Here is a 22259-nt window from a genome sequence, read left to right as displayed (position 1 = left end):
GTGGCCTTGAAGAATTTTCAATGACTTGATGACTCCACCATGTGTCGACAATTAATTAGTACATTCCATCTCAAGCATAACATGCGTCATTGATCATCCAACAATATATCCTCTTGCAACCTCTAGCTGACCTTAGTTTCGATAAGGACGACTGGCTGGATGTATACGATGTAAAAGATGTACAGTCCGTATACATAATATGGGGTACGTGAAAAGATGAAAACCTTCTCGGACTAAACAATGACTTCGTTCACCATTCCACACTCTCCATAATATCAATGTCGTCGGCGAAACCAAATTACTGGACGGACTTCGTGAAAATCGTACCACTCGTGTCAATCTCCGCCCTTCGTTTTACTCTATGGCGATGTGTTTTTCTTTTTTGTTTCAATGAATTAATTAGATTAATCCCTCAAATCAGGGATGGGAAAAATTAAATTTTCAAAAAATCGAGGATGATCAAACTCACTTTTAAATAATCAAGTGATAGAAATTCGCTAGCGATTAAGAATCGTTTGAAAATCTTATCTTGATTTGAAGCATTTACCGTTACATTTTGAACACTTTTTCCTAACTACCATAAACCATAACGCCCAATAGAAGATATAACAGGACTGTTGACAATTGGCTGATATTAGCAAAGATTAATGTTTGAATGAAAATTCTGTTAATTGCATATTATTCGGCAACTCGACCGTACGAAAATCATTTTTTACATACTCCCCCTCCCCGTAAGCTGTCCACGTGGTATATGGACTTGGACAGCCCCGAAGCATTTGGTGAGCATGATTGTTTTCTACGCATACGGTCGCGTGTACTCAGACGACTAAGGACGATGGAGGACCGACACTTGATTACAATTAATTGCATATTATTCGGCAACTCGGCCGTACGAAAATCATTTTTTTGTCAAATATCTTGGCTGTGCATATGCTGGATAAATACTACGAGTTCTGAAAAAATCGAGTTCGTCATCGAAAATGGCTGCTAGGGTGGGTCTGGTCAATTGGAACGCTTGCTCACTTAAGAGCAAAACTATTGAGCTGGTTGGTTTTCTCGACGAGAGGGAGATCGACGTGGCTTTCATCACGGAAACACACCTGAAGCCCGAGGTGAGCGTGTATATTCCATCGAGGCCATTGGGGTAGAAGTTACTACTTCCGTCGGCGTCATCACCCGCATCGTGGCATTTTGCCCAACGCAAGCCAAGGAGATCGATGGGACATCGGCCGCCTCCGCAGAGACGTCGTCAAACTAAGGCGGCGCCAAGGGTAGTACATCATCGCCGGCGATCTGAATGCAAGACATCGAGCCTGGGGAAACTCAAGGAGCATTCGGAACGGCATGATCTGGAGTAGCGATCTAGAACAAGGCCATTACACCATCCTGAGCCCGGACTCACCCACCTGTTTGAGCAGATCCAAGGTACATTCGACGCTCGATCTGTTCACCACGAACATGGATAACCAAATATCGCAGCCTGTCGTCTACCCGGTGGTGCCCGAAATCGGCTCTTCGCCCGAGTAACACAACCAAATTTGGTCACATTTGAGTCGCTACAGCCAAATCAGCGTGAGTTGTGCTACTAGGGCGATCAACCGGCACCAACTCTATAGAAGGAACTATCATCGAGTGAACTGGCAGCGGTTCCAGCAGAGCGTCGACAACACCATCTACTACGAGGTGCGTCCGGAGACGTTGGAAAGTATCGACCGCCAGCTGTACGCCATAGAAGAGACAATCTCTATGGTCAGAGACCAGCATGTCCCAACGGCTCGTCAGGTAAGCAACACCCTAACCATCGACACTTTCACCAAAGATCTCATTCGTTTTCGCAATTTGGTTCGCAAACAGTACCAACGTACTGGGTTGCCTGCACTCAAAACCCGTTGCAATCGCATGACCAAAATCATCAAAGCCAGAATTGTGGACCTTAGAAATAATGATTTTTCCAGTAAGATCCGCGCTCTCCCAAATTGTGCCTAGCCGTTTTGGAAGTTCCACCCTTGATCCCTCCAGACAATAATGGCTCTAAGGATCGCTTGATAACTCCTGGTGAGAAGGCTGCTGAGATAGGTCGGCATTTCGTCAGCTCTCATTATCTTGGGCAAAACATCGTAAGTCTACACGAAGTTGCTGTCAGTGAACATTCATCTTATTCCCAACGACTTCCCGGAGGAGTTGGAGATAACAGTTGGTTAATTTTCGGCCTATATCAAATCAACCAAAAATATGAAGGCCCCAGGTTTCGACAACATCTTCAACTTGGAGCTCAAGAGCCCATCAGCCTTCTCTCAGCGTTATCCAAGCATTTTGAAAAGGCAAATCATTGCCGGCTACTTGATTTTGCCGATGAAAACAACATCATGCTCGAGGAACAGTCCGACGCGGTCGATCGACTGAGCACCAACTGACCCGAGTCACCAACATCCTTAGACGGAACAAGTTTGTCTTCAAAACCTCCGCCATGGCGTTGCTCGATGCCGAGAAGGCATTTGACAATATATGGCATGACGGACTGGTGTACAAACTACAACGCTACCTCGTAAAGATTATCAAAAACTATCTGTCAGAAAGTCACAATCCGCGGAGCGACTTCCGATGCGCACGGCATCGTCGCAGGCGTCCCCCAGGGCAGTATCTTCGGGCCTCTGTTGTTCAACCTGTTTACCTCCGACATGTCAGTACTTCCTGAAGACGGCACTTTGTCACTGTTCGCAGATGACACCTCGATCGTCTATAAGGGACGAGTGATCAAAGCCCTTGTGGCTAAACTCCAACGTTTTCTGGATGTACTGACAAGCTACCTCACCAGCTGGAAGATTTGTATCCACGCGGTGAAAATCCAGGTCATCATCTTGCCCCACTCCAAATACCTCAGACTCGTTCCGACTGGGGATTGCACGTTTCAGCAGCTCGCAAATGTTGATCAATAACGGCGCCGGCCAAGTCCTTACAGTCAGTTGGGGAAGGGAGGGAATTGAGTGTGTGGTAATTGTTGCTACTAGAGACCGAGAATACCTCTGCATCTCCACAATTAACACGGGAAGGAAGAAGTGTTAGTTGGGTGGGGTAATCTGTAACATAGATCGGGATTCACCATGGAAAGTGATGTGATCTATGCAACTTCTACACAGCAGTATTAGCATTCCCATAATTTGTTCAATTGTTCATTCTTCGCGAGAATAAACAATCAATCGCTCAAAGTGAGTGATTGTGATTGTTCATTTGAATTACGGATTAGGCCCCCGCATCATCATTTCTTTAACGTAAGAAAAGTAAAAAAAAAGAAACAGAATGAAAATTGAAAATAATTGATAGTAATCGGAAAGCTAATGTCATTCAGCAACCCTTATTTTATCTCTATTTGAGGTTAAATAAGAATGTAAATTTACGTTAATTTTACATGTCGTTTATTTTGCATTACATTCGCGCGCGGGTGTGTGTCGCTTGCCGTGATCAATATACCGTAATCAGGATCTCACTGGTATTAATCCTGATGTGCCGGTTGGCACTCGTGTTGGGCTTGTGCGCTTTGAGCGGCACACGGTCGCTTCCCAGTCTACATAAAATCGCACATGGTGCAATACAAGATGCTAAATTGGAGGCGATATACATACATGTTGTGTGGAAAAGTACCTCTATCGCCTGCACTTCATCATCCTACACGACACCATATACGTTCATGTGCTGACTGGGTTTGATAGGACCTGCTTACAGACACATGCAGCTTTTTGTAGAGGTTTAACAGAGCCCACTGTCAAACCCCACCACATCCTAGGCAGGCCCCCTAACTCGCAGTGGCCATGGGGAGGGGTCGTCAAGCCCTTGGACATAGTCCCTGCTGCCCCTTTTCGGCACAGCAGACTGACCATTTTCCACTAATTCAAAAAAAATCGACCCTCGAGTAATTTATAAAAAAAGGTCGTATGTGTTTTCGAGCGAATTAATTTAGAAAAATTGTAACTTGGAAACCGTTCATGTACGAAAAAACTGTTTGATAACGAATTGTAGGGGGCTAAAAGGGCTTTTTGGTCAAAATATTAATGTCATAATGGTCGATAATCAATGTAAAAATTTAAATATCTTAAAATCACATATTTATTTTTTCACCAAATTTTTACTCGACTTCAAGACACACATTTTAAAGACATCAGATCGATGGAGAAGTTAAAAATAAAACCTTTTTGAGAAGAATTTTGACTATTTTTTTCCTATAACAAACAAATATGCCTATAACTTTGTAAAAAAAAACCTGCGAGGAATACGTCAAGATTCCTACATCAGCATGATTTTCTGAATTTATGGACACTATGCGGATTCGGGACGCGCTTAGTCCTGAATCACTCATGCAGTCTCGCCTCCATTGTATACGACAAGACGTTTTTTTGCTAGTATTGTGGGCTTCGTGGCCGTGCGGTTAGCGACGTTAATCGTCTAAACGCATGTGCTAGGGAGTGTGGGTTCGATTCCCGCCCGGTAAGGAGGAAATTTTTCGTGAACGAAAAATTCTCTACTAATCCACTGGGTGTTATGTGTCCTGTCCGTTGTTTCATGTTAGGTGTTAATTGTTCAGTCTGTACGACTTCTGGTCGAAGACGGTGTTCCTGTCTGTTGACTACGGTGCGAGTCCTCGAGGGTTAAGAATTATCTACAAAACTGAAATTGATATTTCTTCTACAAAGCATTTTGATTACAAATCCTTAGACGATATGTTCTTTGGTGGGCACAGTATTGTTGCAAAATCATAGCTGGTTCCATGTTGTGTCAAAAGCTCGATAGAAATCAAAATAAAGGTTTATGAGGTTACAATTGCAATACACTGTAAAGGATTCCGTTGATCATTATCTGACGAATCTGCTGGCCGTTGGTTTTAATCGCCAAGGATGTCCCCTATCGACCAGCCAAGGTGGCTAAGCCAGGGTCATTCAATTGTTTCAAGAAGAAAAGACGTAGGTACCGTACAGCCCAGAACCACGCACACATCGACTCTCCTTGAAGCGTTGCGGAAAACCCTTGATTACCCAATAGCTAGTCTCTTCTGCCCTCAGTTGGTTAGTCACTGCTGGTTGTGGATTTGGTTTTAAAGTTTTTCGAACATAGATAGAAATTGTGTCCAAGCGCTAATGTGTTTTTATAGAAGGTCAGAATATGCAACAATTCCAACACAAATCATTTGTAGAGTTGGCCCTCCTGCTCGAAATTTTGGCTACGCCCATGATGTCAGAGTTAGTGTTTTCTCATTCACCAGTTCTCCTGCTGTCTCGCAAGGAAGAAATTAGGGACCCTTATACTGTTTGTCATATTTTTCAACAACAAGCCAACTTCTCTAGGATTTAAGATGCAAGCTGATTTATGCAAATGATCTAAAAATATACGTGGTGGTACGTTGCAACATTAAGGAATGTTTTCATTTGCACATTAGTCAGCATGTTTGCTCTCTGATGTCAATAAAATAAGCTAGTGATCAGCGTTTCAAAATGTGCGTTGAAGATTTTCCGCCTAATTAAGGATCCGATAACATTTAATTGCCACATCGATAATTACCCTCTCAAGATAGTGAATCACATCATAGATCATGGCATTGTGTTGAATCCAAAGCCCATCTTTCTCACCCATTATTCGTCGATTATTAGCAAGGCTATTTGTCAACTTGGCTTCGTGACTAAAATAATTACAGAATTCACCAATCCACACTGTTTAAAGACATTGTATTGTTCACGCGTTCAAACTGAGAGCAAAGCGTGTCCAAAAACGATTCAGCCCATTTGCAACATATTCTATTGTTTTCATCCGTTGAATCTGCTTTCGATTTTGGAGTTTCCACATCCCAGTTTGTAAATCGATTGGAAAGACAGAACCATATTTAAGACAATATACTTTAAGAACTTTAAGTGAATAAATAAATGAACTTTAAATGAATAAATAAATAAACAAAATTGTTATTTTCGTGGAATGCTTATAAGGCTCACTAATTATATGAAAACTGGATGTCTCCCAACCTAAAGATATCATTATGGACAATGAGATATCAAAAGTCTTCTTTGAATCGATTTATTACCCGCAACCAATATATCATACCAAGTTTCCAGAATACTTCACTGTTAATTGTCCGAATAAAGACGCATGGGAAACACTGATGCTACACTACAAGTTTGTACACGCAGATAGTTAATGATACGTTCGTTCTACACACCTTTTTGTAATCTAGGGCTTCATTAATCACTTTGCGAATGTTTCTACCGCTAATTGGTTCCGGCAGCTTTTTCGAGACTATCCAAATCACGATATAAATTATACGCACCGCCACTCTCTCTTCTCTCTCGCACACACTTTCACTCCTCCACTAATGCACGCAATGTCAGCTGATCGATTTTCCCTATGATGGATGAGTCCTTTGCTATTTATAGCGCCAACCTGCAAATAGACCACAAAAGAGCCATTTAGTCCTGATGTTTATTGTTATGTTCAACACAGTGTGTAAATATCAACAAAGCTGACTACAGTCGGAACATCGATGGATGCTGGGAGAAAAATCATCCTTAAAGGTCATCGCCTTCCAGGAAATGGGTGAGAACCGGATTCGGAAAAGGATGAAGTGAGGTGTTAAGCACTCTAAATGAAATTTGGTTTACTTGTATCAACTTACACTGTATATCGTTCGGTTTCGTGTCAAATATGGTTTACTAATTAGGACGGGTGTCCAAGTTGAAGCGAAAACAAATCAATGTACGTAAATATACACATCTTTTCAGGGACGATGGCGACGAGACGAGAGACATTCTACACGCTACGCTCTTTTCCACGGTCACCATAATATCACGGTGGCACCCGAAACCAACAACACCGTACTGCTACCGCACGTACGGCGATGATGATTATGATAGGGGGAGATGAAAATGAGAATCCATTTCGCCACAAGGCCGACGGTTCGGGAGAGAAAGATGTGGCACCACACAGCAGGGCAGCGGAGCGGATGCTGTGCGCTTCTTCCTGGCGACGAGTGGCGGGCGAGGTTCCACTGCCTCTAGTAGCAATTTTGCCAACACACATGCGTATTAATACGCAATTGTTGGATAGAATTAGGTTAGGGAAATTTGATTTGAGTTGACATTTATTGTTTGGTCGGCATTTGGATCAAGCGTATTAAGAAATTATTCTAAGTAGATTACTGTATCGGCAGTTACCACAGCTTAACAGATTAGCGGTTCATCTAATCAGCTAATAACAACTCTCCTTACATGCAGTACAGGTAGGGATGAATCGATACAAGTAAATTCGAGTAAATACTCGATACTTTTGATTCGATACCAAGTACTTTTGGTATCGATACTTTGATAACCGATACCAAGTAAGTATCGAATTGAAGTACTTGAATCATTTAGTACCTCATTCAAAATCTAGTAATCATAAATATAATTAGGCTATCCATGAGGACATTCAGCGATGGGACTGACAATCGAAATCAAAATAAAATGTGTATGCAGTTGAACGGAACTCACTTCTGGTGTAAACCGCGCTTAACAATTTCCTTTGAATTGTTCTGTCAGTCCGGTCAGAATCTGTCAAAAAATCAAGGTAAACAAAAATCGTCAGCTGTTCGCAGCTGTCTTATGGATTGCCTTATACAAAAAGAATCGTATTTTTCCGTAATAATCTCTTGATTTTTTACATTCAAAAGGAATGAATGATACCAAGTACTTTTTTCCTTTATTTATGTGAATTTTGATATTTGGATCAGTTCTTCACTTATATCAAGTACTATCCATGTCCAACATTCATTTTTTCTGCTCAATAACAGTTTGTGAAATCTGCTATATATTATTATTAAAACTCACAAAAACGAACTTATTTATATATTTTAGATTTCGTATGCTTCACTTGAAATTGAGAAGCGTTGATAACATTTTACTCAATCTAATCTCAGCTTAGCATTAATATTTGCAGTCATGTTCCAAGAGTCCCATTAAGGAAGCATCAAAGAGATTCGCATCTTAGGAACATGAATAAAAAAAATGAATCTATTGAAAATAATGATATTATTTGAAGTAACAACTTTCTAGCATTTAAAATGTGTTTCACATGTAATAACGTTTAACATCTTTTACAATCTCGGATAGGGTGGACCACACTTCTATGAAAAAAATTCTAAATCATTTTGGCGAAACTTATACGCCCCGAAAATAAAGTTTTTTTGCTTCAAAAAGCTACTATAAAAACCGCCACCTAGAGGTAAAATAGTGGAAGGTATGAATTTTCCCATATATTGTCGATTTTTCCCATATAAATTTCATGCTTGTTAAGCTCCCACCTAGACTTGACGGATCTGGATGATTTTTTTACAGTGGCTTCTGCACTGAAAACCAAAACTACCCAAAAGTGGGTTGTTTGCACTCAAAACCGTGGTTTGGGCCAATAACCCAAATTTGAGTAAAATGACTTTTCTGGCACTGAGTAGTTTGCCTTTAATCCCATGTAAACAATTTACCCAAAGCTGAGTTTAATTTATCCAAAGCGGACCTTGATCAACCCAAAATAGAGAATATTGAATTTACTCAAATTTGGGTTATTGGGCTCGGTGAGGTGTTTGCATCTTGCTCTAGTTTTGATAGCAATCATGGGAAAGAAAGGGAAAACTACCCAAATTTGGGTAAATTTTTTGTGCGATATTCTCAATAGTGCGTATATTGAACTCAAAGTTTGGGTTGATTTATCTGTCCGTGTGGAAGCAAAAAACTTCATTTTGATAGGTAAGTAACGTCTAGAAAAAATGATTTTGAACTTTTCCATATAAATGTTGCCCACTTTGCTCTCGGGGTTAGCGAATTATGGTATCGATGAAAAAATAGTAATGAAAAGTGCTTAGTATTCTGCAAAACATAAATTATGGATGACTATTTGACACATTCCAGCGTAACGCGACACCATGAGGAGCCGACTTTCAGAGAGAAATTAGGTCTGCTTTCGAAAATTAGCCTCGGGGACATATGATTGAACAGGTGTAAAATTATCCTCACTAAATTTCCTTTCTGATAGAATATTCATTCTGAGATTTTTCGCTTTGAATATGATAAATATAGCTCGCTGCATTTCGTAACGCGACACCGTCGCTGAATTGCACTTTTTCGCATTTTGAAATGCAATTGCGTTTTTCAGCTCTGGTATACGGTTTGAAGTCTCGATTTATTCTAAGCATTTCTCGTATACATCAACAGAAATGAGGCTGTGAATTAAAATCGCAGGAAAAAACGAAAATTTTAATGAAAATAACTGAATTGATATGAACACCGCCACGTTACGCTGATCAACAAACAGTCTCCTGCAAATGGTGTCGCGTTACGCAAACGTGTTTATCGTTGATAGAATACGTAATTTCAGCCGATTTCGATGCGACATGTAATATTCGACACAGAATATTATCACATTATCTATCGTTGAATGTAGTTCGAGTTGGTGGTTACGATCTGGAGTTTCAGTTATTAAAGTTTGAGGGACTAACCGGCACAAATATAGAACTGAACCAATTCCATTCGTATCACATATTCAGTTTTAGAAACAAATTAAATGGTAATGGGTTTTCCTATTTTTATATTAGTCACACCCAAGTATGACCCGAATCGGTTTTTAAGTACGTGGTCAGACGATCGATCCCCCTTGAAGTGAGTTTTTTTTACACTGAAAAGTTCTATATTGCCTTTTATCTACGTTAACCATTTTGAAAGGTAATGATGGCCCAAGCAGCTCAGCAATGTTGAAGATGAATATTTCTGTCGTTTTTTATTCTACGTTTCTACTGGATCGTTGTCTGTTTTCAACTTTTTATTTATTTCCGAAAAGATTGGAATACGTCTCATGTCTCAACCAATGTTTATCACAAGAACGTATGCGTCGTGCCCTGAGTGCACTACTTTTAACTACATTTTCAATCTTTAAGCCCCAAACGCAATACAACGGAACGGCGACGGAAACGGCAAATTTGACAGAAAATATATGGGATATATTATATAAATATATGTCAAATTTTCCGTTTCCGTCGCCGTTCCGTTGTATTGCGTTTGGGGCTTTATGCTATCATCAACACTACTCAGAAAATAAATACTCAATTTTGAAAATAGTGTTTATATCCTGGTGTAACATAATTGTCTTATTATTGTATATTCATTCAGGTCAAAGCGAAATTCATTAGGATGTCTGATATAATATGTCTTTATTAACTAACCAGCCCAATGCTCATCTCGATTAACATAAAATGGAAATATTTTTATTTTTCAATTTATCACTCAGCAACTCTCTGTTAACCTTTTTCGATAGGCCCTTATTCTTGCATTGGTTTGGTGAAGTTTTTTGCCTGACGCAATTCATTATATTTTCGACTACCGGTGACCAACACTCTTAAATTATTTCACCGATATTGACTGTGAAAATCTCTGTTAAAGTTCTTAAGATGAAATATCAACTAAATTGACGTATGTTCACGGCATCTTCTTTGAGCGCTGACGTACTCGGCTATGACGATCTTGGTCAAAGAATAAAAATGCCGAGCTAGTGAGAGCGAACGAAAGGAAAATTAACTAAAATATAAAAAATCATCAAATTAAATGGAGAAAAGAAAACACGAGTTTTTCGGTTCTTCAAAGCAAAAAATATATTTGAAAATCAAAATTAAACTTGTATTAAAAAACATAACTGCGGCTCCGTAACGCTTCACGTCAGATGAGCCTTTCAAATTAATGAACCATTGAAAAAAATATAAACATACTTGGCATCCACAAACAAGTTTGACGGTTCGTGACATGGTAGAAGGAAACCGTGTTCGTCAGCAAACTGTTAGTTACGTTTATTCAAGCGTTTATTCATATGGTGATATTGCGTGGAAAGAGAGAGGATTAAAAAAGCCTCACAATTTGTTCGAAAAAAAAAACTCAGTTTCACGTGACTTATTAACGGACGACCCCAAAGGGGTCACCAAACATTTGTAATTTCCCACCTCTCGACTCCGTTTTTTTTGTATGGTAACCAAACATTTTTGTATGGTAACCTATTTTTTGTAGCATGGAGAGTTACCAAATGACACACCCCGTTACACCCCCAATTTTGTTACGCTATTCATGTACAAGCCCTAAATTACTTGAAAGAAACCATTGTGATACTGTATCAATAAACCGAAAGCATTTTATCCCTTATTATAGAAGCACATTCAATTCGCGTAACGCGACACCATATTTTTGTACCTAGTGTAAGTTCATGGGAAATGGTCCGATTTTGGATCTTAATACACGAAAAGAAAGCTCTTGACGAGTACTAAGAGAATCCGAAATATTACTTTTTCAATGTTTGTACCTTTTGTCTAGTATCAATTATACGACTATTTTCGTAACGCGACACCATTTCAATGTCACTGTTTTTAAAGTACAAATATTTCATGTAAACTAAAATTTTCGAAGCAATACAATGTGCACACAAAAAGATCATTAAAAACTATATTTAATTACGTATTTACCAATACATTTGCATCCAAATAGGTGTGATAGAGCACATTTGTAAAAAATGATTCGGGAGTCTTTTTTTCGTACTAAAAGTCTTCTACTTTAATTGGATATTAAACAATGTTCCCAAAACATTTTTCAGTGGAAGTAATGTTTTTCTTGTAATTCAATATGTATGTTTTCATGTCCTACAGATATTGCATCCTAATTTTTAGTTTGAAATTTTGGTCCCTTGGTGTAGAAGTGCGTGGATTGTGTCATTTGACAGTGATGAAATTTTACTTCAAAAATATGATTTCTTATATGATACGAGTAGGTATCGATACTTTTCATTCGATATTTAGTGGCATCGATACTTTTGAACGATACTACTTGGAAGTAAAAATATCGATACTTTCGTGGTATCGTTTCATCCCTAAGTACAGGTTGTTATCCGACGGTTTTAAAACAAGAAACAAGATAGTAGCAGGGATTACACGGAGTGCGGAAGAAAGTGGCATTTAAAAAAAAAAACTAAAAACCATACGGCACTTCAATGATGAACTTCAAACGCGATTTAAGGATAAGAAATGCGTCACGAATTTACAAAAGATTTTCAATATTGTAGCAACTACCGCGCAATCACATTGCTGAACCGCCTACAACGTAGGCTCCCAAATGTGATGCCGTCGACTAACACCCAGTGTTGGTAAAAACTCAAAATCTCAAAACTCATGGATGAGTTGAATCATCCATTTGAATCATCGTAGATTTTCTTTTGTTCTCCTTCGTTAAAAACAGTGAATTGACGTTTGTCGCATAAAATATTAGACACTCTTTTATGTATAAGCAATAAATTGTCCCCAAATTGATTTCAAATGCGTTTTTAAACCAAAATGATTTTTTGGCAAATGAGTAAAATGATGCGCTTTAGCATGAAAAATTCAAGCATGATGCATTCCTTTTCAATCGCAGACGATTTCGTTCGCACGGGAGCGCTCGTTGATTGAGATTTATGAGTGATTTTACCAACACTGCTAACACCAATTGCAAGAGAGTTTGTGGGGCAGTACCAGGCAGCATTCATGGACGAACACTCCACCACGAGCGAACCAAGTGTTAGCCGTACGCCAGATACTGCAGAAATGCCGCGAATATAACGTGCCCACACATCATCTATTCATCGATTTCAAAGCCGCATATGATATAATCGATCGAGATCAGCTATGGCAACTAATGTAACTAATGGCGACAAGGCAACGATGAATCGACTGCGTAGTTCGAGATTCAGGGACATTTCCGAGTCCCTTCGAAACACGCAGAGGGTTGGGGCAAGGTGATGGTCTTTCGTGTCTGCTATTCAATATCGCTTTGGAGGGAGTAATACGAAGGGCAGGGATTGACACGAGCGGTACGATTTTTTCGTTCAGTCCGTTCACCTATTTAGTTTCGCCGACGACATTGATATTATGGCACGTAACTTCGAGAAGATGGAGGAAGCCTACATCAGACTGAAGAGAGAAGCCAAGCGGATCGGACTAGTCATCAATACGTCGAAGACGAAGTACATGATAGGAAGAGGCTCAAGAGAGGTCAATGTAAGCCACCCACCACGAGTTTCTATCGGTGGTGACGAAATCGAGGTGGTTGAAGAATTCCTGTACTGGTGACCGCCGATAACGACACCAGCAGAGAAATTTGGAGACACATCATAGCAGGAAATCGTACGTACTTTGGACTCCGCAAAACGCTCCGATCGAATAAAGTTCAACGCCGTACCAACCTGACTATCTACAACACGCTTATTAGACCGGTAGTTCTATACTGACACGAGGCCTGGACAATGCTCGTGGAGGACCAACACGTATTGGGAGTTTTCGAAAGGAAAGTGTTGTGTACCATCTATGGCGGGGTGTAGATGGAAGATGGTAAATGGAGGGTGCAAATGGACCACGAGTTGCAACAGGTGTTGAGAGAACCATTCATCGTTCACACCGCGAAAATCGGAAGACTGCAGTGGGTCGGGCACGAAGCCAGAATGTCGGAGAAATGAGAAATAAGAAGTGCGAAGATAGAAGTAAGAGGTATAAAGTGACAAATGACAAATGACAAGTGACAACTGAAAAGCGAAAAGTGAAAAGTGAAGAGTAACAAGTAAAAAGTGAGAAGTGAGAAGAAAGCAGTGAAAAGTGAGATTTGACAAGTGAGAAGCGAGAAGTAAGTAAGATATGAGAATGGAAAATTATGTGGGGGTCCTTCGAGATATTGTTACGCGTAACAAATAAATTGCATCGAGAAAAAAATTGTTTTATCTTTAAAATAACTTAAAATCTACTATGAATAATAATTTATTGTATCGTGTTTCAACTTCTACCAAAAACCAGATTTTTTCAAAAAAAATGTATCTTTTACGCGTTAAGCATAGGGGTGGAGGAAGTTCAACGTTTTGTTACAGAATGTTACGAGGGGGTGGGGGGCTCTTAAAAACAACGTTTTTCGCGTTACGTAATATTTGAGCAGACCCTTGACCTCCTATAAAAAGTTTGTTTTTGGTGCGAACGTATAGCCTTTACGAGAAATGCAAAAACAATCCCAAGGAATTTCAAAAGGATTTTCGAAAGTACTTCCAAACGAACCCGCAAATGATTTTCTGAAGGGATTATCGTAGGAGAGTGCTAAAGGAAATGAAAAATCCGGAACAATTAGGAAGTTTGCTGAAGTTTACCAAATGAATTCCTGAATACATTTTCAAAAACAAAAATCCAAAAGTTTTCAAATGAATTCCTGCACACATTTTCAAAAAAAATCTTCAACAATTTTTCTAAGAAGGAATTTCTCAGAAAATTTGCGAAGGATCCCTTAAAAGAAGTGCATTGTGAAATGTATTAAAAAATCACACATGAAAAAAATCTTTAGAGTGATTGATTCCAATATTTTCATCAATTTACATTTGTTTGCATTCATTAAGATTTATTCCCAGTGTTTTTGGAGTGATCCTATAGATTTTCGGTACAACAAAACGTAGTGGGCTTTCCAATGGAATCTCTAAAGGAGGTTCTAGAACAGTTCCTTGAGGTGTTTTCTAAAGTTTTCGTAAATAAATGTCCGAATGAATTCCTGGAATTTTGCGACAAGATGTGAGTCAGCACAGGGCTGCAATCCTCTCTAATAATAATAAAAAAAATCCTGGAAAAAGTTTTGGAGGAAAATTTTATGAAGGAATACTTAGATTCGTTTCCGAATAAATTTCCGGTGGATTTTTTTTAAGCAATCCTTGGAAGAGTTTCTAAAGGAATTCTTAGAGGAATGTCCGAAGGAAGAATGTCGGAGAATCCACAATTCCATAAGATATTTATTCACAAATTCCATAAGACATTATTTCACAAATTCCATAAGACATTGATTCTAAATTAAAATTTCGTTCTAGAATTCCGAAAGGAATTACTGAAAGAATGGGCTGACGGGACAGTCCCGTTTTTTAGACCTTATCGTTCTGTCCCGTCGTAATCTACAAGATTCTCAATTTGTCCCGTTTTTTCATTGATTCTACATTGATCTTTTTTTTTTTGCGTCCTTATTGGAGAGATTAGAGAGAAACGCAGGGACTGACATTCTAATTTTCAGATTTAGTTCATTTTCGATTATTCTTTTTGAATGTTCCGAAAAAGGAAATTCAATTTTTTTACACGTATTGTTCAATCATTTGATTCTTTTCGAATCATTCAAAGTTTTTCTAAATAATTCTGAATATTTCGAAATTATCGGTTGTAAAAAAAAAGACGGTATAAAAAAATTACAGTCGACTCTCTACATCTCGATATCTTTCCCTATGTCGATGGTTTCCTTGGTCCCTTCAATCTACATAAATTTGGGTATTCTACATCTCGATAACCTCCCTATCTCGATATCTCTCTATCTCGATGTGTTCTGATCATATTTTGTTCTGGATTCACTATCCTTATGTCGATATGTTCAAATTTTTAGGCTACTAGACCATCTTTGGACAATAACAAACAGATCAACAACAAGAAATGGCATTTGTTTTGTGGTCGTTTTTCATAGCAACGAGCTTTTTTGGATCTAGTATCCATTTCAATTCTCCTTCCATTCCTCGATCTCTCCCTATCTCGATGGTCCCTTCAATATTGAGATGTGGAGAGGCGACTGTATAAATCAACCGAACAAAATCAAGTTTAAGGCAGCTTCAAACCGAGTTTTTGGATTGAAGGCTAGATTTAAGACCCCCACGCAATACAGCGGAAACGGCAGATTTAACAGTTAGCCCATATATTTTCGCTGAATTGCGTTTGGGGCTTAAAGATCCCGCGTACTTTAAGGCTGGTTCATCAGGAGCTTGCCTGCAAATTTCGCTCCCATGCGTCTGGACGAGATTTATGGGATTCCCTTATGAACAATTAGAAATTCGGATCGATTAAAAATACAATCCGGCGAAATTCTCCGAGAGTCCGAGCTGTAAACCAGACTATAAATTGGCCAAGATTTTTTAACTTTTCACGACGAAATCGCATGATTCCCGCTTTTTTGGGAGCACATGGGAACCAAATCAAGGGTACGTGAGGGTACTATTCGCGTCATTTAAATCAATTTCGATCCATAAGGATCAATTGATTAGATTTGTGGTATTTTGACTATTGTTTGGTATTTTCAATTGTTCAGAATTGGGAAAGTTTTTGATATTGATCAATAAAAAAATCTTAATGCATGTCTAAGAGTAGATTAAAATGAAATTTCAAAATACCCCAATTTTTTTTAAATATTGAAAATTGCTTAATTTTCTGTTACATCGTTTTTGTTTTGTCCACGTTCTTTTGAAGAGTGAAATATTTGCAGTTTAGTATTTTTCCACTACTAACATAATACAATAGAAGGTTATGGTGGCCAATAAGTTGTTCGTATTTCTCCAAACTCCTGTATAAATGGCCAAAAATGGGTGGGTGGGAAATTTCCAAGGAAATCCAAGGAATTCCAGGTAGCAAGTACAATGGATACACTATGCCCAGGGAGTGGATATTGTTTCCCACCCGAAAACATCCTAGACCATACCGAGAATCGAACTATAGATCTCCGGATTGTCAATCCTACGCCTTTGCACGCAAGGCTAACTGGATCACTAATATAAATAAATTTTTAAAATACAATTGAAATATTATAATAATTTGAGACTACCTAAAAACGTTTTTACTGACCGAACGCTTAACTTTGTTGCACCAACCTTGTAAAAAAATCTTATTATTTCAAAAATCCGCTTTCTAAATAATCATAAAAAAATTACGTAGGAAACGAGTGTAAAATATCTGAAAACAAAACATGTTGTCTAAAATTTGTAAGTCAAAAATTCAAAAACTTCTTTGTCGAAAGCACTAGGGACCTACATAAAGATTTTGTCGTAACTATTGATTTCGCCATTTACTGTACTCACGGACGTTTTAATTTACTCAATTATCTAAAATACTCAATCCAGGGACACTTCATAGCTTGATTCATCTCTCAGTTAAATGAAGGACACATCACAGGCCATAAATTTGTAAAATTTTTATGTCATCGTATTTAAAACATCTGATTACTGTTTTGTTCTTGTTTTTTTGCCAACCGAAATTGTTTCAAATAAATATTTGCAGTATTTGAATCAAAATAACTTCACTGTCTTTGGATACAAATTGATCACATTAGCAGTACGTCAACCATTACAGCATCTTGTCACAAAACCGAATAAATTCAATCATATTAGTATGCTCGTGATTTACGCCTAGCATTAGCGTATACATTTTCATGTAGAAAAATAAATTAAATAAATGAGAGAGGGTTGTAGTTTTAATGACATTTTGAGAATTTTATACGCTAAAATCGGATTAAGCGAGAAGTCACTTCCGTGTTAATAAAAACCCAGTAAAAATATCCATTTTTAGCGACTTCCACGTGTTCTCGGACCTTTATGTCCTTTATGGCACCAACCTTTTTAAAAGGGCGAAACTGCTATTGTAAACAAGAGCTTCTCACGTCGCTGCCTGGTGGGCTAATTAGAGAAGTGAATCCTCTTCTTTCATTCAATGGTGCTGGATTGCGTGGGTAGGTACAAATTGGCCCTTGTTTGCAAAAGTAGTTTCGCCCTTTTGAAATGTTGGTGCCAAAATAGTCAAGTAAAGAACGATCGTCGGTGAAAAAAAAAACGCGTGAAAAGTGACCCCAGCATTTCCGGAATTCCTCTAATTGGCGTAAGCTCCTGGATTATTTACGGGTTTAGATAATCATTACCAAGGAATGTAAAATAACAACATTGCCAATGACAACAACATTGCCCTCTCTTGTAAAATTTAATGTTGGTACAAACTCAACTCGCAATAAGCGTTTGTCCCAAACTGCAACAGAATAGGACAATGATCGCCTGCCGCGCATTTTGAGAAGTAGTCGGTTTCCGATGATGTTTTTGGTTAAATAAGTATCAGTTATCATAGCTTAGACATAAACTTAACCATCTGTTGACATGATTTGTGTTTTACTTCTGAAATATACAAGTTATCGCAGTTTGAAAAGTTCACAACAATTACCTCTCCATGTTTGTTGCAAATAAAATGGAACGCAACAATGTCTTTATCCTCTGCAGATGAGGACAAAGCGTTATCGGAGTTATCGCTATTCTCTTTTGTCGCTTATTTTTTGCATTTTTCAGCGACAAATTACATTCCTTGATCATTACGAACCTCGCACCGAAAAGTTATGGGATTTGAGCAATTATTTCATGCTTCTATGATTTATGTGAACTTCCTTAGCAGCTTTCAGCAGTACTTGCAAACTTCTACCAATCCTTACGAATTCACTCTGAGAAATTGTAACGAACTTCCAGGAGGTCCACGATCTCCTGCAAGGGTAGTGCTCACGGACTTCAAACAGTTCCAATGAGAATAGTCACGCGAAGTTTACATATGTATGTCTTCATCAATTCTCTTCACAAACATGAACAATGTAAGTGTTTCGATTCTACAAAAATCTAATAAATTTTCAATTTATTCAGGGGGATAGAAGTGTACAACTCGGTAATTTGAAGAAATGTGATCCACTTATTGTCTAGTCATTGTTACTTGCAATAATTCTATTCAAAAGATTTAGAAATTTTGCGTTGAAAACAAAGCGCAAATTCTTTTCATGAGTGCTTGTCATGCGAAATAAGATCAAAGAGCCCAATATCATACATTTGGTTTTCTGAGATAGAAATATGCGCTTTGTTAGCTGTCTCTTGACAATCACGGCCTTTAAGAAAATCCTTACTGGATTTTTGGAACTACTTAGTCAGTAGTAGTTCCAAAAATTCTGTAAGGATTTCCTCCAAGGTCAACAATTAATATGGGAAGACATTTCACTGAATCTCATTGATTGCAAACAGGTGCCACTTTCGATATATGTAAGTAAGTGGTTAAGTGAGCAAGTATTGAGATCTGTCATTTACTCACGTTTCATACAAAAAATGTTTGAAAAACATATATCTAAGGAATAAGGTATGTCATTCATACACAAAACTCACATTGCGCTGCTAAGTTGCTCAAATAATGTTGAAAATATGTTCTTCCAATCAATAAATATGCAGTGTAACACATTATGTTCTATATCCATCCATATATAGCTCAGTCCAGAAAGGTGGCCTGAAATCGTTTACTTTATATCAACTTCTCATCATGCTCGTCATTAAATTAAAACAGATTCGCAGAGACAATATTTCTTTTTTACTTGTTTCTTACTTTCACAGCTTTACTCGGGAGTGTGTGTGCTACGAGTATTTTAAATGGAGAATCATTGATCTGAATGAAGAGCTAGTAAAATGAATGCCAATTGTGTTCAATACTTTTATGTTGACCCCGCCAGAGCCATGTGGATACATCCGATAATATCGAGGACAATGTTTCTCCCATTCAACACCAAAACATTCACACTCATAGGAAGATGTGTATCAGAACTCACCTTCAATGCAGCATCTGTCAAACGAGCGCAGCCGGAAAACTCATGTATTCAACTTCAGCTAAATCGCACTCATAAAATCGTTGATGCGTTTCTTGCACACTCCGCCGCGATGTCTTCTAAGCTAGAAGCTCGTCACAAAACACAGACACTCGTCGCACAGAAGACGAAAGATTATCGTAAATAGCTGCGGAGATTGTGTCAAAAATGTTCATCAAATACGGCACAGAACAGAATGGGGTAAAAACAAGATGCCAGTTTAGCAAATGCACATACACAACGTCAAAACGGTTCCACCAAACTCTCTCCTGCTGGAGCCAAGATCACATCAGCCCTCTGTTTTTCCCAAACCCAAAACACTTCCCACAAGTCTCTTCTTGTTCCGCTCTCTGGACACGCACAGCACTCCCAAGTCTCAACACGACCGAGAGATGGTGATCCCCTTTGACCTCGTCGTCGTCCCGTCCTCTTGCACGGAACAAGACGTCGTCTCACGCGCGCGATTGGGGACACACCGGAGGACGGCGGGCTCGAAGGCCTGCAGCTCCTTCCCAAGAAGAACCAACGAAACCGCACAAATCAACTGCGGGGAGAACGGCCGTGCACCTTAACGCCGGACATAAACACGCACACATACAGTCGCACGAATACACTGACAAAAGAAACCTTCCCACGGCACAAAACACGCAAAACAAGTTGGGGTTCTTCCGAAAATCCGACCGTCGCGACTCACGTTCCAAGCTGGACTGATTGGACGACGGCGGCGTCGCGTTCCTCGCGTTGTTGTGGTCGCTCAAGCAGTTCGTTCGCGGTGTCTCTCTGAGTGCCAGATACCATGCAACGGCAACTTGCGCCGTTAATGCACATGCGCATCGCCCGCCATCAGCTGACTGCCGTGCGGACCCTCCATCAGACGGGCACGCGGTCTGGACCGGTCTCGCGGCGTGCACACTGGCTGGATGGAAGAAAGACGCGACGCCATTCAAGAGGCAATTAAGCGCAATACGCGATAGGCATTCATGTGAGATATGGGAGCTACGAGCTTATTTTGGCTTATTCCGCGTTTATTCTTTGCTTTGTTTGTAGGAGAATTGTGGTTCAGGTTGGTAAGTAAGCAGTTCAGTATAAAGTGACTATAGTTCAGATGTGCAGATTTTGGAGTTATTTGTGGTACAGACAAATGGCCAAGCTAAAGAACATGGTGTCAGAGTAATAATTGTATTGCAAGTTGTTTTTAAATTTTGTAGCTTTTATCGATTCGACATATGTAATAGAAACTTGCCAACTTGTGGTCATACACCTTTATGCAGACTTGAAAATTGACGATACGTATGAAAATTGACGATGACGTATATTAGTTATGTATATACATACTAAAATCAATTATGGGACATTTGTACAGGATCCTGCAATTGAAGTGCTACATTAGAATAAACAAAAAAAATACATGACTTTTTGAAAGTTCACTGTTAAAGTTCATCTTTTTCGTCCTTGAGCTTAACCACTGAATGCCATGCTTCGGGACCTGCTAAAAACATGACGTTTTAGAGCAGACGCTGCCTCCAACATATTCCAGACAGTGAAATTCATAGAGTTCAGGTCCGGCCGCTTATGGTTCAAAATGAATTCGGAAAACCCCTTAGTTTGGTGAAGTGAACCAGATTTGGCCACTTTAAAATGCATATTCTTTGAGAACAATCGATCAGTTTCAACAATGTTGAAGGGTAGAAGCTTTTATTTTTGGAGTTATTCGCAAAATTGGCCAAATAAGAAGCCATGGCCAAAACCGGACAGTTAAATGCTTACTGTTTTAATCTGGCGACAAGGTGATGTATGCAACAAACTTCAACATATCTGTTTGTTATTCTTTCTTTAAAAGAATATTAGACTGTCAACATGGTGTAAACGTTACTCTGCCAGATTATGACAGCTTAGTTCATGGAGGAAATTTCGTGAACCTCGCAAACAGCAAGAAAAACTGATTTAGAGTACAAGAGATTAGCGTAAAAATAATATAGGTTCAGTAATCCCGAACTGTACTCTATCCTTGCACCTAATTATAATGCGATAAAAAACATCCATTCCCTGCCTATTTTAAGCTCTTGTTTAAACTACAAATTGATAATCTGCTGATCAAACAACGGAAAACTGGACACCATCGTTCCATTTTCAGCCTCCCAGCTATCCATCAGCGAGTCGTGTCCTAACTGGACCTTTATTCAATCACACTTATGCTGCATTTCTATTTGACTATTCCGTTTATTGCTTATGTAACTGATATGCATTGGCAATGTAAAACGAGTGGCACATTAATAAAAAAAACAAAGTGAAGAATTCAATTCATTTGATTAAAACGTAAAAATGTCGAATCAGTTGAATAGTCTTAAATGATGTCTCACAGATTTACTATCCAAATAACGATTTAAGCTGGATAACAGTTTTATATTTGGATTCCTACTCATTATTATTAGTCGTATGGAACCAACATTACAGTGGGAAAGTAAAGATATTCAGGACACTGAATTTATGATGATGGTGTTAATTCTATTGTTGATTTGTATTCGAGATACCCACCCGAAGAGAAAATGGTTGTTTCCTTGGACCAGATATGGGGTCATGATGTTACTCGCACACCCACATTACATGGTAATAATCTGCATTGAAAATACAGAGATTACCTACCGAGAGCTATACGCTGAAAATATGAGCATTCAAAAAGTTGTGATTGGTAGTATTTTCATTTCCAGACATTCTGGAATATTTCTCATCTATTCTCCAGAATTCCTGGATAATAAAATCTCCAACATTTCTAGATATTGAATGTTC

General features: G+C 38.8%; 2 long non-coding RNA genes across 2 annotated transcripts in view; one reads left to right on the top strand and one right to left on the bottom strand.

The window, feature by feature from the left end:
- Window positions 1-20166, bottom strand: part of LOC134211911 (uncharacterized) — a 70150-nt gene extending 49984 nt beyond the window's left edge. The window contains exons 1-2 of the long non-coding RNA XR_009979148.1: window positions 19437-20166; window positions 6197-6417 (exon numbers count right to left, since the gene is read on the bottom strand). This is a non-coding gene — a long non-coding RNA (uncharacterized LOC134211911). The remainder of the gene's footprint in view (window positions 1-6196; window positions 6418-19436) is intronic.
- LOC134211913 (uncharacterized) lies at window positions 6433-12025 on the top strand. The gene is made up of 3 exons (XR_009979150.1): window positions 6433-6570; window positions 6756-7252; window positions 11912-12025. It is a non-coding gene; the product is annotated as an uncharacterized LOC134211913 (long non-coding RNA).
- Window positions 20167-22259: the final 2093 nt, after the last annotated feature.

This window comes from Armigeres subalbatus, chromosome 2 (genome assembly GCF_024139115.2).
Source record: "Armigeres subalbatus isolate Guangzhou_Male chromosome 2, GZ_Asu_2, whole genome shotgun sequence".
Lineage (NCBI taxonomy): Eukaryota > Metazoa > Arthropoda > Insecta > Diptera > Culicidae > Armigeres > Armigeres subalbatus.
This window is presented reverse-complemented; position numbering and strand designations above follow the sequence as displayed.